The sequence below is a fragment of the Leucoraja erinacea genome, chromosome 37, assembly GCF_028641065.1.
Source record: "Leucoraja erinacea ecotype New England chromosome 37, Leri_hhj_1, whole genome shotgun sequence".
Taxonomy (NCBI): domain Eukaryota; kingdom Metazoa; phylum Chordata; class Chondrichthyes; order Rajiformes; family Rajidae; genus Leucoraja; species Leucoraja erinaceus.
In genome coordinates, this window is record NC_073413.1 from 7,722,587 (window position 1) to 7,738,241 (window position 15,655).

Sequence of the window (15,655 nt, forward strand, 5' to 3'; positions counted from 1 at the left end):
AATGGATTTGATTGGATAACGAGGAGAAACTATCAGGAAAACAGTATCAAAGGAAATAACTTTCCAAAGTTATTGAAAGTTTCCACACTCGACAGGCGTACAGGTTTGTAGGTTACCTGGCTTGGTGTAAGCGTAAATTGTCCCTAGTGTGTGTAGGATAGTGTTTGTGTGCGGGGATCGCTGGTCGGTGCGGACTGAATGGGCCGAAGGGCCTGTTTTCGAGCTGGATCTCTAAACCACCCGTACACTAGTTCTATCCGATCCGCTGGGGACAATTTTAGAGAAAAGCCACTTCTACAAGCACCCGGAGAAACGCCACACGGCCACAGGGAGAACGTGCAAACTCCACACAAAATGTCACCTATCCCAAAAAAGGGACCACATCACCCGATCCTGGCCTCCCTCCACTGGCTCCCTGTGCAGTTCCGAATAAATTTCAAGATCCTCCTTTATGTTTACAAAGCCCTTAAGGGGCTTGCCCCCCACCTACATCAAAAGTCTGCTCACCCACCACACCACCTCCAGGTCCCTCAGATCAGCCGACTTGGGGTTACTGAACATCCCGCGGTCTAGGCATAATCTCAGGGGCAACCGTGCCTTTGCGGTTGCAGCTCCTAGACTGTGGAACAGCAGCATCCCCCTTCCCATCAGAACTGCCCCCTCCATCGACTCCTTTAAGTCGAGACTTAAAACTCATCTCTCCTCCCAAGCCTTTCTTGACATCCTCTGAGCGAGGCCTATATGTATGAATTTAATCCATGAACCACTGTTGTATAACGTTAGTACCTCCACCAATGTAAAGCACTTTGCTCAACGAGAGTTGTTTTTTAAATGTGCTGTATAAATAAAAGTGACTTGACTCTCCTGTTCTCGAGAGAAGGGTGATGACCTGAAACCTCATCTATCCATGATCTCCAAAGAAGGCTTCTGACCTGAGACGTCACCTATCCATGTTGCTGCCTGACCCACTGAGTTACTCCAGCCCAGTGTGTCCTAAACAGTGAGAGGAGTTGATTCTAACCTGCGTTCTTGCCCAAACAAGCGTTCGACCTCCTCTCGACCGGGGCTGCGGTTGCGTGCCCGTGGCACCAGCTGTTTGCAGTCCTGCTCCAGCTTGTCGCGGCCGCTGATCCTCTTGGTCTTGGGGATGTCGGCCAGCGCGCTGTAGTCCCGGCGGGAGGCTCGGTGGTCCGAGCTGCCCGCACTGGCCGCCGTCCCCCAGCTGGTCTCCGACTCGAAGGAGCTCTGCGAGGAGGTGAGGCGGCCCAGGTTGAGGAGCCCGGGCGCCGTTGCTGGCGAGGAGCTGGGCCCCCCCCGGCTCTCCCCCGCCCGCACGCCCGCTGCCGGGCACAGGCCGTGGACGGAGTCCGACTTGGCCCGCTCCAAGGAGAAGTAGCCGCTCTCCACCCGGGCCTTGCGGCCAGCGACACGCTCCACGCTCACCACATCCGTTCCTGCTGGGGACAGAAGCACAATCAGCTCTGCTCTCTGTCTCACCCCCCCCCATCCCCCCCCCCCCCCACCCCCCCCCCCCCACCAGCTTCACCGTCTGAAATCCAAACCCCCCCCTCCCTCCCCAGTGTAAGAAAGAACTGCAGATGCTGGTTTCAATCGAAGGTAGACACTAAATGCTGGATAGAAACATAGAAAATAGGTGCAGGAGTAGGCCATTCGGCCCTTCGAGCCTGCACCGCTGTACTGGATCCAAGTGCTATAGAAAGTTAATGCATTTCGTTGTCTCTGTACTGTACACTGACAATGACAATTAAAATTGAATCTGAATCTTGAATCTGAATCTGGATGGAGTAACTCAGCAGGTCAGGCAGCATCTCTGGAGAATATCTCCAGTATCTCTGAACTAAAGTAAAACTAAACATGGATAGGTGACGTTTGGGGTCAGGGCCCTTCTTCTTTCCTGTAACGTCACATGTTCCTTTCCTCCAGAGATGCTGCCCGACCCGTTGAGTTACTCCAGCATTATGTATCTATCTTCAGTGTGGTGTTGTGTTCAATTCTGTTCAAGTATCAAGTATGTTCAACTGTGTCCCAAGGGTCTCGACCCGAAACGTCGCCAATTCCTTCTCTCCAGAGATGCTGCCTCACCCGCTGAGTCGCTCCAGCATTTTGTGTCCCAATCACCACCCGCTGCTCTGCACGCGGCCCAAATCCATCCATTCCCTGCCTATCTAAAAGCCACATCAATTCCACTATCGCTTCTGTCTCCAACACCATCCCTGGCAACACGTTCCGGGCACCCGCCATCATCTGTATAAAACAAATAGCCCCACATACTTACTTTAAACTTTACCCCCTCTCATCTCAAACATTGCACCTTCTGCCCTCTAGTCTTTGACATTCCCGCCCTGGGGGAAAAGGTTGCGACTGTCTACCCTATCATAATTACCTCTCCTAATACTACTATCAGTTGTCCTCTCAGCTCCTGGTTCTCGAGAGAAAACAAAGCAAGTTTGGTCGTAGAATCATACAGCAATGAAACAGGCCCTTCGGCCCAACTTGCCCATGCCAACCAAGATGCCCCATCTAGACTAGAAGATGAGGAAGGGTCTCCACCCGAAACGTCACCCATTCCTTCTCTCCAGAGATGCTGCCTGTCCCGCTGAGTTACTCCAGCCTGTCCGATCAGCTGAGAAGGTTGTTGGCTGCAACCTTCCCTCCATTGACGAACTGTACACTGCAAGGGCCAGGAAGCGAGCGGGCAAGATCATCTCTGACCCCTCTCACCGTGGCCACAAACTCTTTGAATCACTTCCCTCTGGAAGGCAACTCCGGACTGTCAAAGCTGCCACAGCCAGACATAAAAACTGTTTTTATCCACGAATAGTTGCTTGACTCAATAACCAAAAATCTGTAGCCTCCTTTTGCTCTGGTATTTTATTTAATGCAAATGATTAATCAATAATGTTTTATTATTAATTTATTTATGTGTTTTTCCTAACTCTCACTGTCACTGTATGTCATGTTGTCACTTGCGGGCGGAGCACCAAGGCAAATTCCTTGTATGTGAATACTTGGCCAATAAACCTATTCATTCATTCATTCATGCTGGGTCTATCCTCGGTGTAAACCAGCACCTGCAGTTCCTTCCTACCGCCGACACCCGTCCCAATCGCCGGCCCTTTGGCCCAAATCCCTGTCAATCTCCCCCCTCCATCCCTTCCCTGTGAGAGGCGAGTTTGAGAGACCAAGGAAGCCATTACCCCGCAAGCCCACCGAGTTTGTTCTGTTGCGCGATTGGAGCCAGGCAGAGTTGTCAGCGTGCGTGTCCTTGTCCCTGCTCTCGCCCCGCAGCCGGGGGGCACTAGAGCCCAGCGTCCACTCTCCCCTCGACGTGTGGCCCCTGGTCCCCGCCCCGCTGGGCAACGGCGAGACCTACATGGGGGGGGGGGGGGAACAGAGACAGCCGTTAAAGACAAGGCCCACCTCCTCGCTGCAGACTGTTGGGGTGAGGGGTGAGAGTGCAGCTTACCCAAGGGGTCGACTCCTCAGCCCACTTCCTGGCAATGTAACCGCTCAGGTGACTGTGCATTCTCGATACCACCTGCCAGCTTCAAAGCAGAAAAGCAAAATGTAATCACCGACACACATAGAGATAGCAGGAGACCATTCAGCCCCTCTGCAACCTGTGGCCCGCAACACACAGGTCAATCCTGGTTCATTTCTACTGCACAATAGTGAAACCGCCATCGTTTTACTTTTTACAGACTTTAGACTTCAGCGTGTCGGAGGTTGTGGGGAGAAGGCAGGAGAAATGGGGTTAGGAGGGAGAGACTCGGGTTCGATGCCGACATCGGGTGCTTGTCTGTACGGAGTTTGTACATTCTCCCCGTGACATGCGTGGGGTTTCTCCGAGATCTTCGGTTTCCTCCCACGCTCCAAAGACGTACAGGTTAGCAGGTGAATTGGCTTGGTGTGTGTGTGTGTGTGTGTGTGTGTGTGTGTGTGTGTGTGTGTGTGTGTGTGTGTGTGTGTGTGTGTGTGTGTGTGTGTGTGTGTGTGTGTGTGTGTGTGTGTGTGTGTGTGTGTGTGTGTGGTGTGTGTGTGTCGCTGTGTCGGTGTGTGGACTCAGGTGGGCCCAAGGGCCTGTTTCCCGCGCTGTATCTCTAGAATAAACTAAACTTTCATCAGACCTGGGAAAAGTTCTCTGTGATTGTTGGAAAAGAGGGAGGGGCAGTGGAAGAACAACTGTCTATGGAAAAGCAGAGGGCCGAAGATTAAATGAATCAAAAGATATTTGATCCGGAAGAGAGGGGGAGAGAAAGGCAAAGGATTTAGGTTTAGAGTCATAGTCATCGAGTGATACAGTGCAGAAACAGGCCACCAAGTCCATGCCGACCAGAAATCCCTGCACACTAGCTCCATCCTACACACCGGGGACAATTTACAATTTACAATTTACAAACCTGGACGTCTTTGGAGTGTGGAAGGAAACCAAAGTTCCTGGAGAAATCCCACGCAGGTCACGGGGAGAACGTATAAACTCTGTACAGACAGCACCCGTAGTCAGGATCGAACCGGGATCTGGCCTGCTGCAGCCCGACACCCCAGGCCCTGCCCCCCTGTTCCCTGTCAAGGCCGAGACCCGCTGGAACTACGACTAAAACTAACCTTTGGGACAACCACTAAAGGGGCTGTCCCACTGTACGAGGTAATCCAAGAGTTCTCCCGAGTTTCCCCCGATTCGAACTCGGAGAATTACGGCAATGGCCGCTCGTGGGTACTTGGGACTCTCGTGGACATTTTTCAACACGAGTCTTCACGAGCTTACCGCGTTTCCCGAGTACCTGCCGTTAGCGTTACGAGCCGCTAAGGAGACGTCCCCGAGCTCCGACGTACCCGCTACGTACATTCTACGAGCTTACCACGAGTTTTTTTTTTTTTTAAACTCGGGAGAGCTCTTGAATGAACTCGTACAGTGGGACAGCCCCTTTAAGCACCGTTCACCACAGATACAGGATGAGCAAATATCTCTGGACCAAGCACCATGAGGTGCCTGCAGTTCAACCCAGACAACGTTCCAGCCCCAGGCTGGGCTTAGATTCCAGTAATTCTCCCTCCATCTATACCCTTTATGAGACCGGCCCCCTTGACTGATATCCAAGTGCCCCCCTGAATGAATCTGTTACAAGGGTCTCAACCCGAAACGTCACCTATTCCTTCGCTCCACAGATGCTGCCTCACCCAGCTGAGTTTCTCCAGCATTTTTGTCTACCAACCTGTGTTACAAGGATATCAGTCTCAGCTTTTCCAATCCATCTACATCTTGACAAAACTGCCATCATTTCAGTTTCGGTTTGGTTTTTTTTTGGAAAGAGGCCCTTCGGCCCCACCAACCAATGATCACCTTTTCACACTGGTTCTATATTAACCTCACGCTGCCTCGGCAAGACCAGCAGCATAATCAAGGACCAGTCGCACCCTGGCCATTCCTTCCTCTCCCCTCTCCCAACTAATCAAGAACCTGTCAATCTCCGCTTTGAAAATTACCCAAGGTCTTGGCCTCCACAGCCGTCTGTGGCGGTGAATTCTACAGATTCACCACCCTCTGGCAACAACACAACATTTATCACAATAACGCCTGGAATAGTGGATATTAGCTACGGGAAGAGGTTGGACAGAGTTGGATTCACTCCCTCTCCCTCTCCTCCCCTCTCCTATCGGGCAAGACGTACAGAAGTGTGAAATCGCACACCTCCAGATTCAAGGACAGTTTCTTCCCAGTTGTTATCAGGCAACTGAACCATCCTATCAACAACCAGAGAGCGGTCCTGAACTACTATCTACCTCATTAGCCACGCCGACCATCGATCACCAGTTCACACTAGTTCTATGTTATCCCCACTTTCTCACCCACTCCCTACGCACCAGGGGCAACTCCAGAACCAGGGGCCAACTCCAGAACCAGGGGCCAACTCCAGAACCAGGGGCAACTCCAGAGCCGGGGCAACTCCAGAACCGGGGCAACTCCAGAACCAGGGGGCAAACTCCAGAACCAGGGGGCAACTCCAGAACCAGGGGGCAACTCCAGAACCAGGGGGCAACTCCAGAACCAGGGGGCAACTCCAGAACCAGGGGGGGCAACTCCAGAACCAGGGGGCAACTCCAGAACCAGGGGGCAACTCCAGAACCAGGGGGCAACTCCAGAACCAGGGGGCAACTCCAGAACCAGGGGGCAACTCCAGAACCAGGGGGCAACTCCAGAACCAGGGGGCAACTCCAGAACCGGGGCAAACTCCAGAACCAGGGGCAACTCCAGAACCAGGGGGAAACTCCAGAACCGGGGGCAACTCCAGAACCACGGGGCGACTCCAGAACCAGGGGGCGACTCCAGAACCACGGGGCGACTCCAGAACCGGGGCAACTCCAGAACCGGGGCAACTCCAGAACCGGGTCAACTCCAGAACCAGGGGCAACTCCAGAACCAGGGGCCACACACAGTTTAAGAATAAGGAGTAAGCCATTTAGAACGGAGACGAGGAAACACTTTTTCTCACAGAGAGTGGTGAGTCTGTGGAATTCTCTGCCTCAGAGGGCGGTGGAGGCCGGTTCTCTGGATGCTTTCAAGAGAGAGCTAGATAGGGCTCTTAAAAATAGCGGAGTCAGGGGATATGGGGAGAAGGCAGGAACGGGGTACTGATTGGGGATGATCAGCCATGATCACGTTGAATGGCGGTGCTGGCTCGAAGGGCCGAATGGCCTACTCCTGCACCTATTGTCTATTGTCTATTTACAGAGGGTCAATTAACCTGCAAACCCGCATGTCTTTGGAATGTGGGAGGAAACCACAAGGGTGGCACGGTGGAGCAGTGGTAGAGTCACTGCCTTACAGCGTTTGCAGCACCAGAGACCCGGGTTCGATCCAGATTACGTGTGCTGTCTGTACGGAGTTTGTACGTTCTCCCCGTGACTGTGTGTGTGGGCTTTCTCCCAGATCTTCAGCTTCCTCCCACACTCTAAAGACATACAGGTTTGTAGGTTCATGGGCTTAGTATAAGTGTGAATTAGTGTGTGTGTGTGTGTGTGCGTGCGTAGGTTAGCGTTAATGTGCGGGGATTGCTGGTGCGTGCTGGCTCGATGGGCCGAAGGGCCTGTTTCCGCCCTGTATCTCTAAAACAAAGTGAAAAACCCGAACTACTAAACCGCAGCGGGAGGGAGATATTGCAACAGGTCCGCCCTGTTTTGACAAATGCAATCAACCTGGCGTGCACAATCAAATAAGATCAAAGAGAACAAGTTGTCCTACAACTTTAGGCTGTGCACGCCGTACGCAAGAAGAAGAAGAGCACCCGGAGGTCACGGGGAGAAGGTGCAAACTCCACAGAGGCAGCAGCCGAGGTCAGGATCGAACCAGGGACTCTTGTCGCTGAGCCACTGTTGCCGCCCCATTCCGGTCGCTCTCCAAAGGCCTGACTTCCTCCTCCCAGGAGGGCGATTACCTTCCAGAGGTTGTGAAGGATGGCCAGCACTGATCCTGGCCGCCAGCATTGACCACGGCCGCGAGTGGTCACCCCGGACCCCCCCCCCCCCCCGCTACTCCACTCCCGATAAAAGCTCGTCTCGCGATCAGAGCATTCTAGTAACGGGGGTGCGCTTGGGTTCCGGGCCGAGCCGAGCCGGGCCGAGCAGCAGCTGACCCCCCCCCCCCGCGCGATGCTCAAGGTCACAGGGGCAGCCTACAATGAGGGCACCGTGACATCACAATGGTGTTGATGAAGGCGATGAGCCACAGACAGCCCGTGTGTGGGGAACAGGACACAAACCCGCTCCGCCTGCCCGCTCGTCCTCACCAACTCCCATCAGCGTCAGAACAGTCGCCACTCGCAGGGGAAGGCGGAAAAATACTTGATGGGAATCCCGAGGGGTGACCTTTCCCACACACACACACACCTTCAGGAAGTCCAGAGGTGGCACGCACACCCCCATCCACATTAACGGGACGGAGGTGGAACGTGTTTCTAGCTTCAGGTTCCTGGGAGTCAACATCTCCGATGACCTCTCTTGGACCCACAATACCTCTACTCTGATCAAGAAGGCTCATCAGCGTCTCTTCTTCCTGAGGAGACTGAAGAAGGTCCATCTGTCTCCTCAGATCCTGGTGAACTTCTACCGCTGCACCATCGAGAGCATCCTTACCAACTGCATCACAGTATGGTATGGCAACTGCTCTGTCTCCGACCGGAAGGCATTGCAGAGGGTGGTGAAAATTGCCCAACGCATCACCGGTTCCACGCTCCCCTCCATTGAGTCTGTCCAAAGCAAGCGCTGTCTGCGGAGGGCGCTCAGCATCGCCAAGGATTGCTCTCACCCCAACCATGGACTGTTTACCCTCCTACCATCCGGGAGGCGCTACAGGTCTCTCCGTTGCCGAACCAGCAGGTCGAGGAACAGCTTCTTTCCGGCGGCTGTCACTCTACTAAACAACGTACCTCGGTGACTGCCAATCACCACCCCCCCCCCGGCGGCCACTTATTATTTTTTTTTTATCAAATCGTTTGCTATGTCGCTCTTCAAGGGAGATGCTAAATGCATTTCGTTGTCTCTGTACTGTACACTGACAATGACAATTAAAATTGAATCTGAATCTCACACACACAAAGGGCGGTGGGGTGGGTGCGTATGGAACGAGCTGCCGGAGGAGGTGGTTGAGGCTGGGACTATCCCAACGTTTAAGAAACAGTTCGGCAGGGGGCGTGGATGGGACAGGTTTGGAGGGCTATGGACCAAGAGCAGGCAGGTGGGACTAGTGTTACTGGGACATTGTTGGCCGGTGTGGGCAAGTTGGGCCTGTTTCCACACTGTATCACTCAATGACATCGCCGCTACGATAAACATACCACGAGCTGTGGACGATCCCGACTTGCCCCACTTCTTCATTCCCCCCCTTATAATTCATTCCTTATTTCCTGGTGCCCTCTACGTCTACGTCTCTTGCCCCCACCCCCACCCCCCCCCCCCCCCCCCTCTCTTGCTCTCTCTCTCCCCTCTCTCTCTCTCTTCTCTCGCCCCCCCCCCCTCGCTTTTTCTCTCTCCCCCCCACACCTCTCCCCCCCCCCCCACATAAAGGAAGATGGTTGTGTTAGCCAGAGGACAATTGTCCAGCCCTGCGGTAGAGTTGCTGCCTTTACAGCGAATGCAGCGCCGGAGACCCAGGTTCGATCCCGACTACGTCTGTACACAGTTTGTACGTTCTCTCCCCGTGACCCACGTGGGTTTCCTCCGAGATCTTCGGTTTCCTCCCACACTCTAAAGACGTACAGGTTTGTAGGCTAATTGGCTTGGTGTAAATGTAGAAATTGTCCCTAGTGGGTGCAGGTAGATGTGTGGGGATCGCTGGCCGGCATGGACTCGGTGGGGTGAAGGGCCAGTTTCCGCGCTGTATCTCCGAACTGAACTAATCCGGGAGATCAGGTGGGCCAAGGCAGACTGTGAGCGGAGGTGTTCAGCAAAACGATGGCCGAGCCAGCGCTTAGTCTCGCATCAGATTACTGATGAATGCACAAAGTTCACTCCCGGCGACTAGTTCTCAGCATTGTGGAGCAGACCACATGTACATGCAGCAGGACGTGGACAATAGTCACGGCATCCGGAGGGCGAGTTTACCTGGGAGTCACCTCCTCGGAGATGGTTCTACAGCAGAGACTGCAGCCTGGAGACGCGAGACGTACATCCCCCTGGTTAAGTGCGCTGGCTTGCTGATCCGGGCCGAGACCGCCATATTGCAACTACACAATCAGACAGAAAAATCTGCTTCAGACAAGAGTTACGGTTCACTCCCAGCAACCAGCCTAGGTCCACCACCTCCCAGCTTAGTGAATGAGAAGCTTTATCAATGGCTTCCTTTGTGGCCTGCCATCTTTGACTTGATCCAAAGTCCACTCTGCAAATCCCGACATGAGAGATACAAAACGCTGGAGAAACTCAGCGGGACAGTCTAAAGAAGAGTCTCGACCCGAAAAGTCACCCATTCGTTCTATATAGCAGTCGCTGCCTCAAAAAGGCTGCCAACATCATCAAAGACCCACACCATCCCAGCCACACACTCATCTCTCCGTTGCCATTGGGAAGAAGGTACAGGAGCTTGAAATCTGGGACATCCAGGTTCAGGAACAGCTTCTTCCCCACAGCCATCAGACTGTGAAACACAATCAAACAACCTCTGAACAATAACAGCCTATTGCATTTTGTCTGTTTATTTATTGTGTATATATATATGGTCTATGATATATAGACACACTGAACTTTTATCTCCTGTTCTGTATTATGTTTACATATTCTGTTGTGCTGCAGCAAGCAAGAATTTCATTGTCCTGTAGAAAAATAGAAAGACAGAAAATAGGTGCAGGAGGAGGACATTCGGCCCTTCGAGCCAGCACCGCCATTCATTGTGATCATGGCTGATCGTCCCCTATCAATAACCCGTACCTGCCTTCTCCCCACATCCCTTGACTCCTCTAGCTCCTAGAGCTCTATCTAACTCTCTCTTAAATCCATCCAGTGACTTGGCCTCCACTGCCCTCTGCGGCAGGGAATTCCATAAATTCACAACTCTCTGGGTGAAAACGTTTTTTCTCACCTCAGTCTTAAATGACCTCCCCTTTATTCTAAGACTGTGTGTGGCCCCTGGTTCTGGACTCGCCCAACATTGGGAACATTTTTCCTGCATCTAGCTTGTATAATTTTATAATTTTATAGGTTTCTATAAGATATCCCCTCATCCTTCTAAACGCCTAGTCTTTTCAATCTTTTCTCATGAGGGAGTTAGATGTGGCCCTTGTGGCTAAGGGGATCAGGGGGTATGGAGAGAAGGCAGGTACGGGATACTGAGTTGGATGATCAGCCATGATCATATTGAATGGCGGTGCAGGCTCGAAGGGCCGAATGGCCTACTCCTGCACCTAATTTCTATGTTTCTATATGACAGTCCCGCCATCCCAGGGATCAATCTAGTGAACCTACTCTGCACTGCCTCAATCACAAGGATCTGGGACATATGACTATCTGGGGCATATGACAATAAACCTCTCTTGACCCTTGACTATGCCTGTCCTGCTGAGTTACTCCAGCATTTTGTCTGTCTTTGGTTTAAACCAGCACCTGCAGTTCCTTCCTAACATACACCATGTCTGGTTTTGCCCTGACCTCTGCCCAAGAAGGCCTCAGACTCATCCCCACAGCCCATCCTCAGTCTGCCAGCGTATCTAAACTACTTCAGCATGTTTTCAAGCCCCTGTATCCCTCGCCCCCTCTGTAACCTCCACACCACTGGTGAACCTTTGCTGCTTCAATTCTGCCTCCTTACACATTTCAGTTTTATGATCAGCCATGATCACATTGAATGGCGATGCAGGCTCGAAGGGCCGAATGGCCTTCTCCTGCACCTATTTTCTATGTCTCTATTCACTGCACCAGTACCGGCAGTGATTAATTTAGTTTTAGTTTAGAGATACAAAGGGGAAACAGGCCCATTGGCCCACCGAGTCCACGCCGACCAGCGATGCCCACACACCAACACACTTCGGACAATTTACAATCCTACTGGTGCCAGGAGGAGCGTGAGGGGTGGAGAGGAGGAGATGCAGAGCAAAGTGGGTTCTGGGTGGTGAGATACTGAGGGGTTTTCTGGCTGGAATGCCCCCGTCCTCACCGTGTCTGCTGTGGCACAGGAACATCCTCGCTGAGGGATTCTACCTGGTGCAGTCACAGCTGCCACAAGGTCCGAGCCGGGACAGATGCCAAAGCCAGTGCCAGCCACCATCAACATCGTGCCTCGTTCAGACTGGAGCTGGGATCTGTGCAACACTCCTTTGTGCCGGGCTCATCACTAAGGCTCTCTGTTTCAAGACACATAATTACAGCTCGGGAGCAGCAGTAAGAGACGGCTCCTGCCTCTCATCGCACCACAGGCTTCCCCGGGATGCAGGAAAGCATAAACCTCACTTGAAGGTAGACAAAAGTGCTGGAGAAACTCAGCAGGTGCAGCAGCATCTAAGGAGCGAAGGAAATAGGCAACGTTTCGAAGTAGGCCCGAAACGTTGCCTATTTCCTTCACTCCATAGATGCTGCAGCACCCGCTGAGTTTCTCCAGCACTTTTGTCTACCTTCGATTTTCCAGCATCTGCAGTTCCTTCTTAAATAAACCTCACTCGATCTCATTCAAGATAGACACTAAATGCTGGAGTAACTCAGCGGGACAGGCAGTACCTCTGGAGGGAAAGAATGGGTGACGTTTCGGGACGAGACTGTTCTTCAGACTCAATCTCACTCCTAGCAGGGAAAACAAGGGCATTACTGGGCCCTAAACCTGAACCTCTATCCTTGGGGATGGTGGTACACTGGTCGTTTAGTTTAGTTTAGCTTAATTTAGTTTAGAGAGATACAGCGTGGAAACAGGCCCTTCGGCCCACGGATTTTCCACCGACCACAAACTGGTTCTATCCTACAAACTGCAGAGTAGATTCGATGGGCCGAATGGCCTTGGTTCTTGGTCCTCCAAAATATTCCAAATGGAATTTAAACTGGAGGTGGCCTAATTCTACTCCTGTAGCTTGTGAACTAGAGAACATTTACAGAGGCCAATTGATCTACAAACCCACACGTCTATGGAATGTGGGAGAAAACCAGAGCACACAGGTAGATGGTAGAGACTTCATCCAGGCAGCACCCATAGTCAGGATCTAACCCTGGTGCTGTAAGCTCTGCCGCTGCGCCACCGTGCCGCCCAAACACAAGGGCATGCCAATACAAAGGAATGTTTAAATAACGTGCATTAAACTGAGGCAGAGGGAAGAAACACGGTGGATATTCTTTGCTAAAACGCGCAAAGGAAACGGCATCTGAAACACGGCACGTGTCGGAAGGAACTGCAGATGCTGGTTTACACCGGAGATGTGTGACACTTATCATTCAGCGATGACACTCTGGAGAGTTACTCCAGCTTTTTGTGTGAAACACTGCATCTCGGTTCTAACTAAACTTGTCGGTTCTAAAAATAGACAGACCTTGCCCCCCCCCACTTACATATTTCAGTTACACGCAAAGACTCGTACATGTAGCCCCTACTCATCACAATCCAGTTTGCCCAGAATATCAGAAGCACTAACCTGTTACATATCGTTCAACAGCTTCCATTGTCCCACACTAACCCATGATATCTCACTTTGAACAATGTTGTAATCCAATACGCTCGGAGCCAACTCTGATGTAGGTCATGACTATTTTATAAGTCCTCTATTACCTTCCCGGCTTGGAGACCCGACAAGGTTCATTTATTCTCACGCAGCCTGGATCCCGTAAGCTGCTGCTCAGCAGATCCACGAGAAGATCATCTTCAATTGTCTGTGGAATTTTCTGCCTCAGAGGGCGGTGGAGGCCGGTTCTCTGGATGCTTTCAAGAGAAAGCTAGATGGGGCTCTTAAAAATAGCGGAGTCAGGGGATATGGGGAGAAGGCAGAAACGGGGTACTGATTGGGGATGATCAGCCGTGATCACATTGAATGGCGGTGCTGGCTCGAAGGGCCGAATGGCCTACTCCTGCACCTATTGTCTATCATATTGAATGGCGGTGTTGGCTCGAAGGGCCGAATGGCCTACTCCTGCACCTATTGTCTATTGACAGCCCATCCCACCTTCTCAAGGGAGTGGATCTTCTCCCCAGGGTTGGGGAACCAAGTACCAGAGGACATAGCAGTGGATATACCTTCCCCCCCCGCCCTCGGGCTGTTCCTCCCCTTTTTCCTTCCTTCTCCCCCCCACCCCCCATCAGTCTGAAGAAGGGTTTCGGCCCGAAACGTCGCCTATTTCCTTCGCTCCATAGATGCTGCTGCACCCGCTGAGTTTCTCCAGCAATTTTGTGTACCAGAGGACATAGCTTAGGTTTAAGGTGAGGGGGGGGGGGGGGGGGGAGGATATTTAATAGGCACCTGGAAGGCAACTTTCTTTTTACACAAAGGGTGATAGGTATATGGAACAAGCTGCCGGAGGAGGTAGTTGAAGCAGTCACTTTCACAACATTAAAAAAACATTTGGGTAAAAGCTGGAGTAACTCAGCGGGACAGGCAGCAACGCTGGAGAGAAGGAACGGGTGATGTTTCGAGCCGAGACCCTTCTTCAGACTGAAAGTCACGGGAAAGGGAAACGAGAGATACAGACGGTGATGTAGAGAGATAAAGAACAATGAATGAAGGACGTGCAAAGTAGTAAAGATGATAAAGGAAACAGGCCATTGTTAGCTGTTTGTTGGGTGAAAATGAGAAGCTGGTGCAACTTGGGTGGGGGAGGGATAGAGAGAGAGAGGGAATGCCAGGGTTACTTGAAGTTAGAGATATTAATATTCATAGCACTTGGCTGTAAGCTGCCCAAGTGAAATATGAGATGCTGTTCCTCCAACTTGCGTTTAGCCTCACTCCGACAATAGAGGAGACGACGGACAGAAAGGTTAGTGTGGGAATGGGAAGGAGAATTAAAGTGTTTAGCAACCGGGAGATTAGGTAGGTTCAGGCAGACTGAGCGAAGGTGTTCACCGAAATGATCGCCCAGTCTACGCTTGGTCTCGCCGAAGTATGCGAGTCCACATTTTAAACGACGGATATAGTAGATGAGGTTGGAGGAGGTGCAAGTATCTAGTAGTATGCATTCATGCAGGCAAATGGAGGCCGTGTTTTGGTGTTGTACCCAAAAGTGCAGCAGGGCCACCCATCACCATAAGACTAGGTAGGGGGTGCTTCACCAACACCTTCCCAAAGGCAACCATGGATGAGTACAAACTGGCTTCCAGATACACCATTATAACTGGAGCATCAAGTTACTCATTAACTTGGTGTTGCTTTAGCAGCTTAGATTCCCAGCAAGTCACTGGGCAAAAATGCCTTCGAGCTAAAGGACTGTGACAGCGATCACCTCCGGGCAAGATTTGGGCCATTAGTTCCAATTTATTCAAGAAGGAACTGCAGATGCTGGAAGATCGAAGGTGGACAAAATTGCTGGAGAAACTCAGCGGGCGCGGCAGCATCTATGGAGCGAAGGAAATAGGCAACGTTTCGGACCGAAACCCTTCTTCAGACCAATCTATTTTTGGTTCCCTCAGTAGTGAGCCTCGGGTATCACTGCGCACAGATACTTTACACACGCAGGAAGATGAAACATGTTGCGATGTACAGATAGAACATGTTGCGACGTGGAGCTGCATCCAAACTGCACCAGTGCTATATTTTTTTAACTTACCTCCAAAACTAGTCATGCTAGCTAGCAGCTGCTTTAGAGATTATAAATTAACATCGTAAACCTCAAGCTCAGAAGCAGGGTCAAGGGAAGTTAAGCAGTGCCTAGCTTGGTTTAAATGTTTAGTCTGGAGATACAGACAACTAAGTTACAGAGATAGGTTGAATAAGTTAGGTCTTTATTCTCTGGAGCGCAGAAGGTTAAGGGGGGACCTGATAGAGGTCTTTAAAATGATGAGAGGGATAGACAGAGATGATGTGGACAAGCTTTTCCCTTTGAGAATAGGGAAGATTCAAACAAGAGGACATGACTTCAGAATTAAGGGACAGAAGTTTAAGGGTAATATGAGGGGGAACTTCTTTACGCAGAGAGTGGTAGCGGTGTGGAATGAGCTTCCAGTGGAAGTGGTGTCGGCAGGTTC

The 15,655-nt window shown here is 51.6% G+C and overlaps 1 protein-coding gene across 1 annotated transcript in view; it reads right to left on the reverse strand.

The window, feature by feature from the left end:
• The window catches only part of triobpb (TRIO and F-actin binding protein b), an 88,330-nt gene extending 86,881 nt beyond the window's left edge, over positions 1-1,449 (reverse strand). The window contains exon 1 of the mRNA XM_055663236.1: positions 1,022-1,449. The gene's annotated coding sequence lies outside the window, so the exon portion shown is untranslated. The remainder of the gene's footprint in view (positions 1-1,021) is intronic.
• Between the last annotated feature and the right edge of the window lie 14,206 nt (positions 1,450-15,655).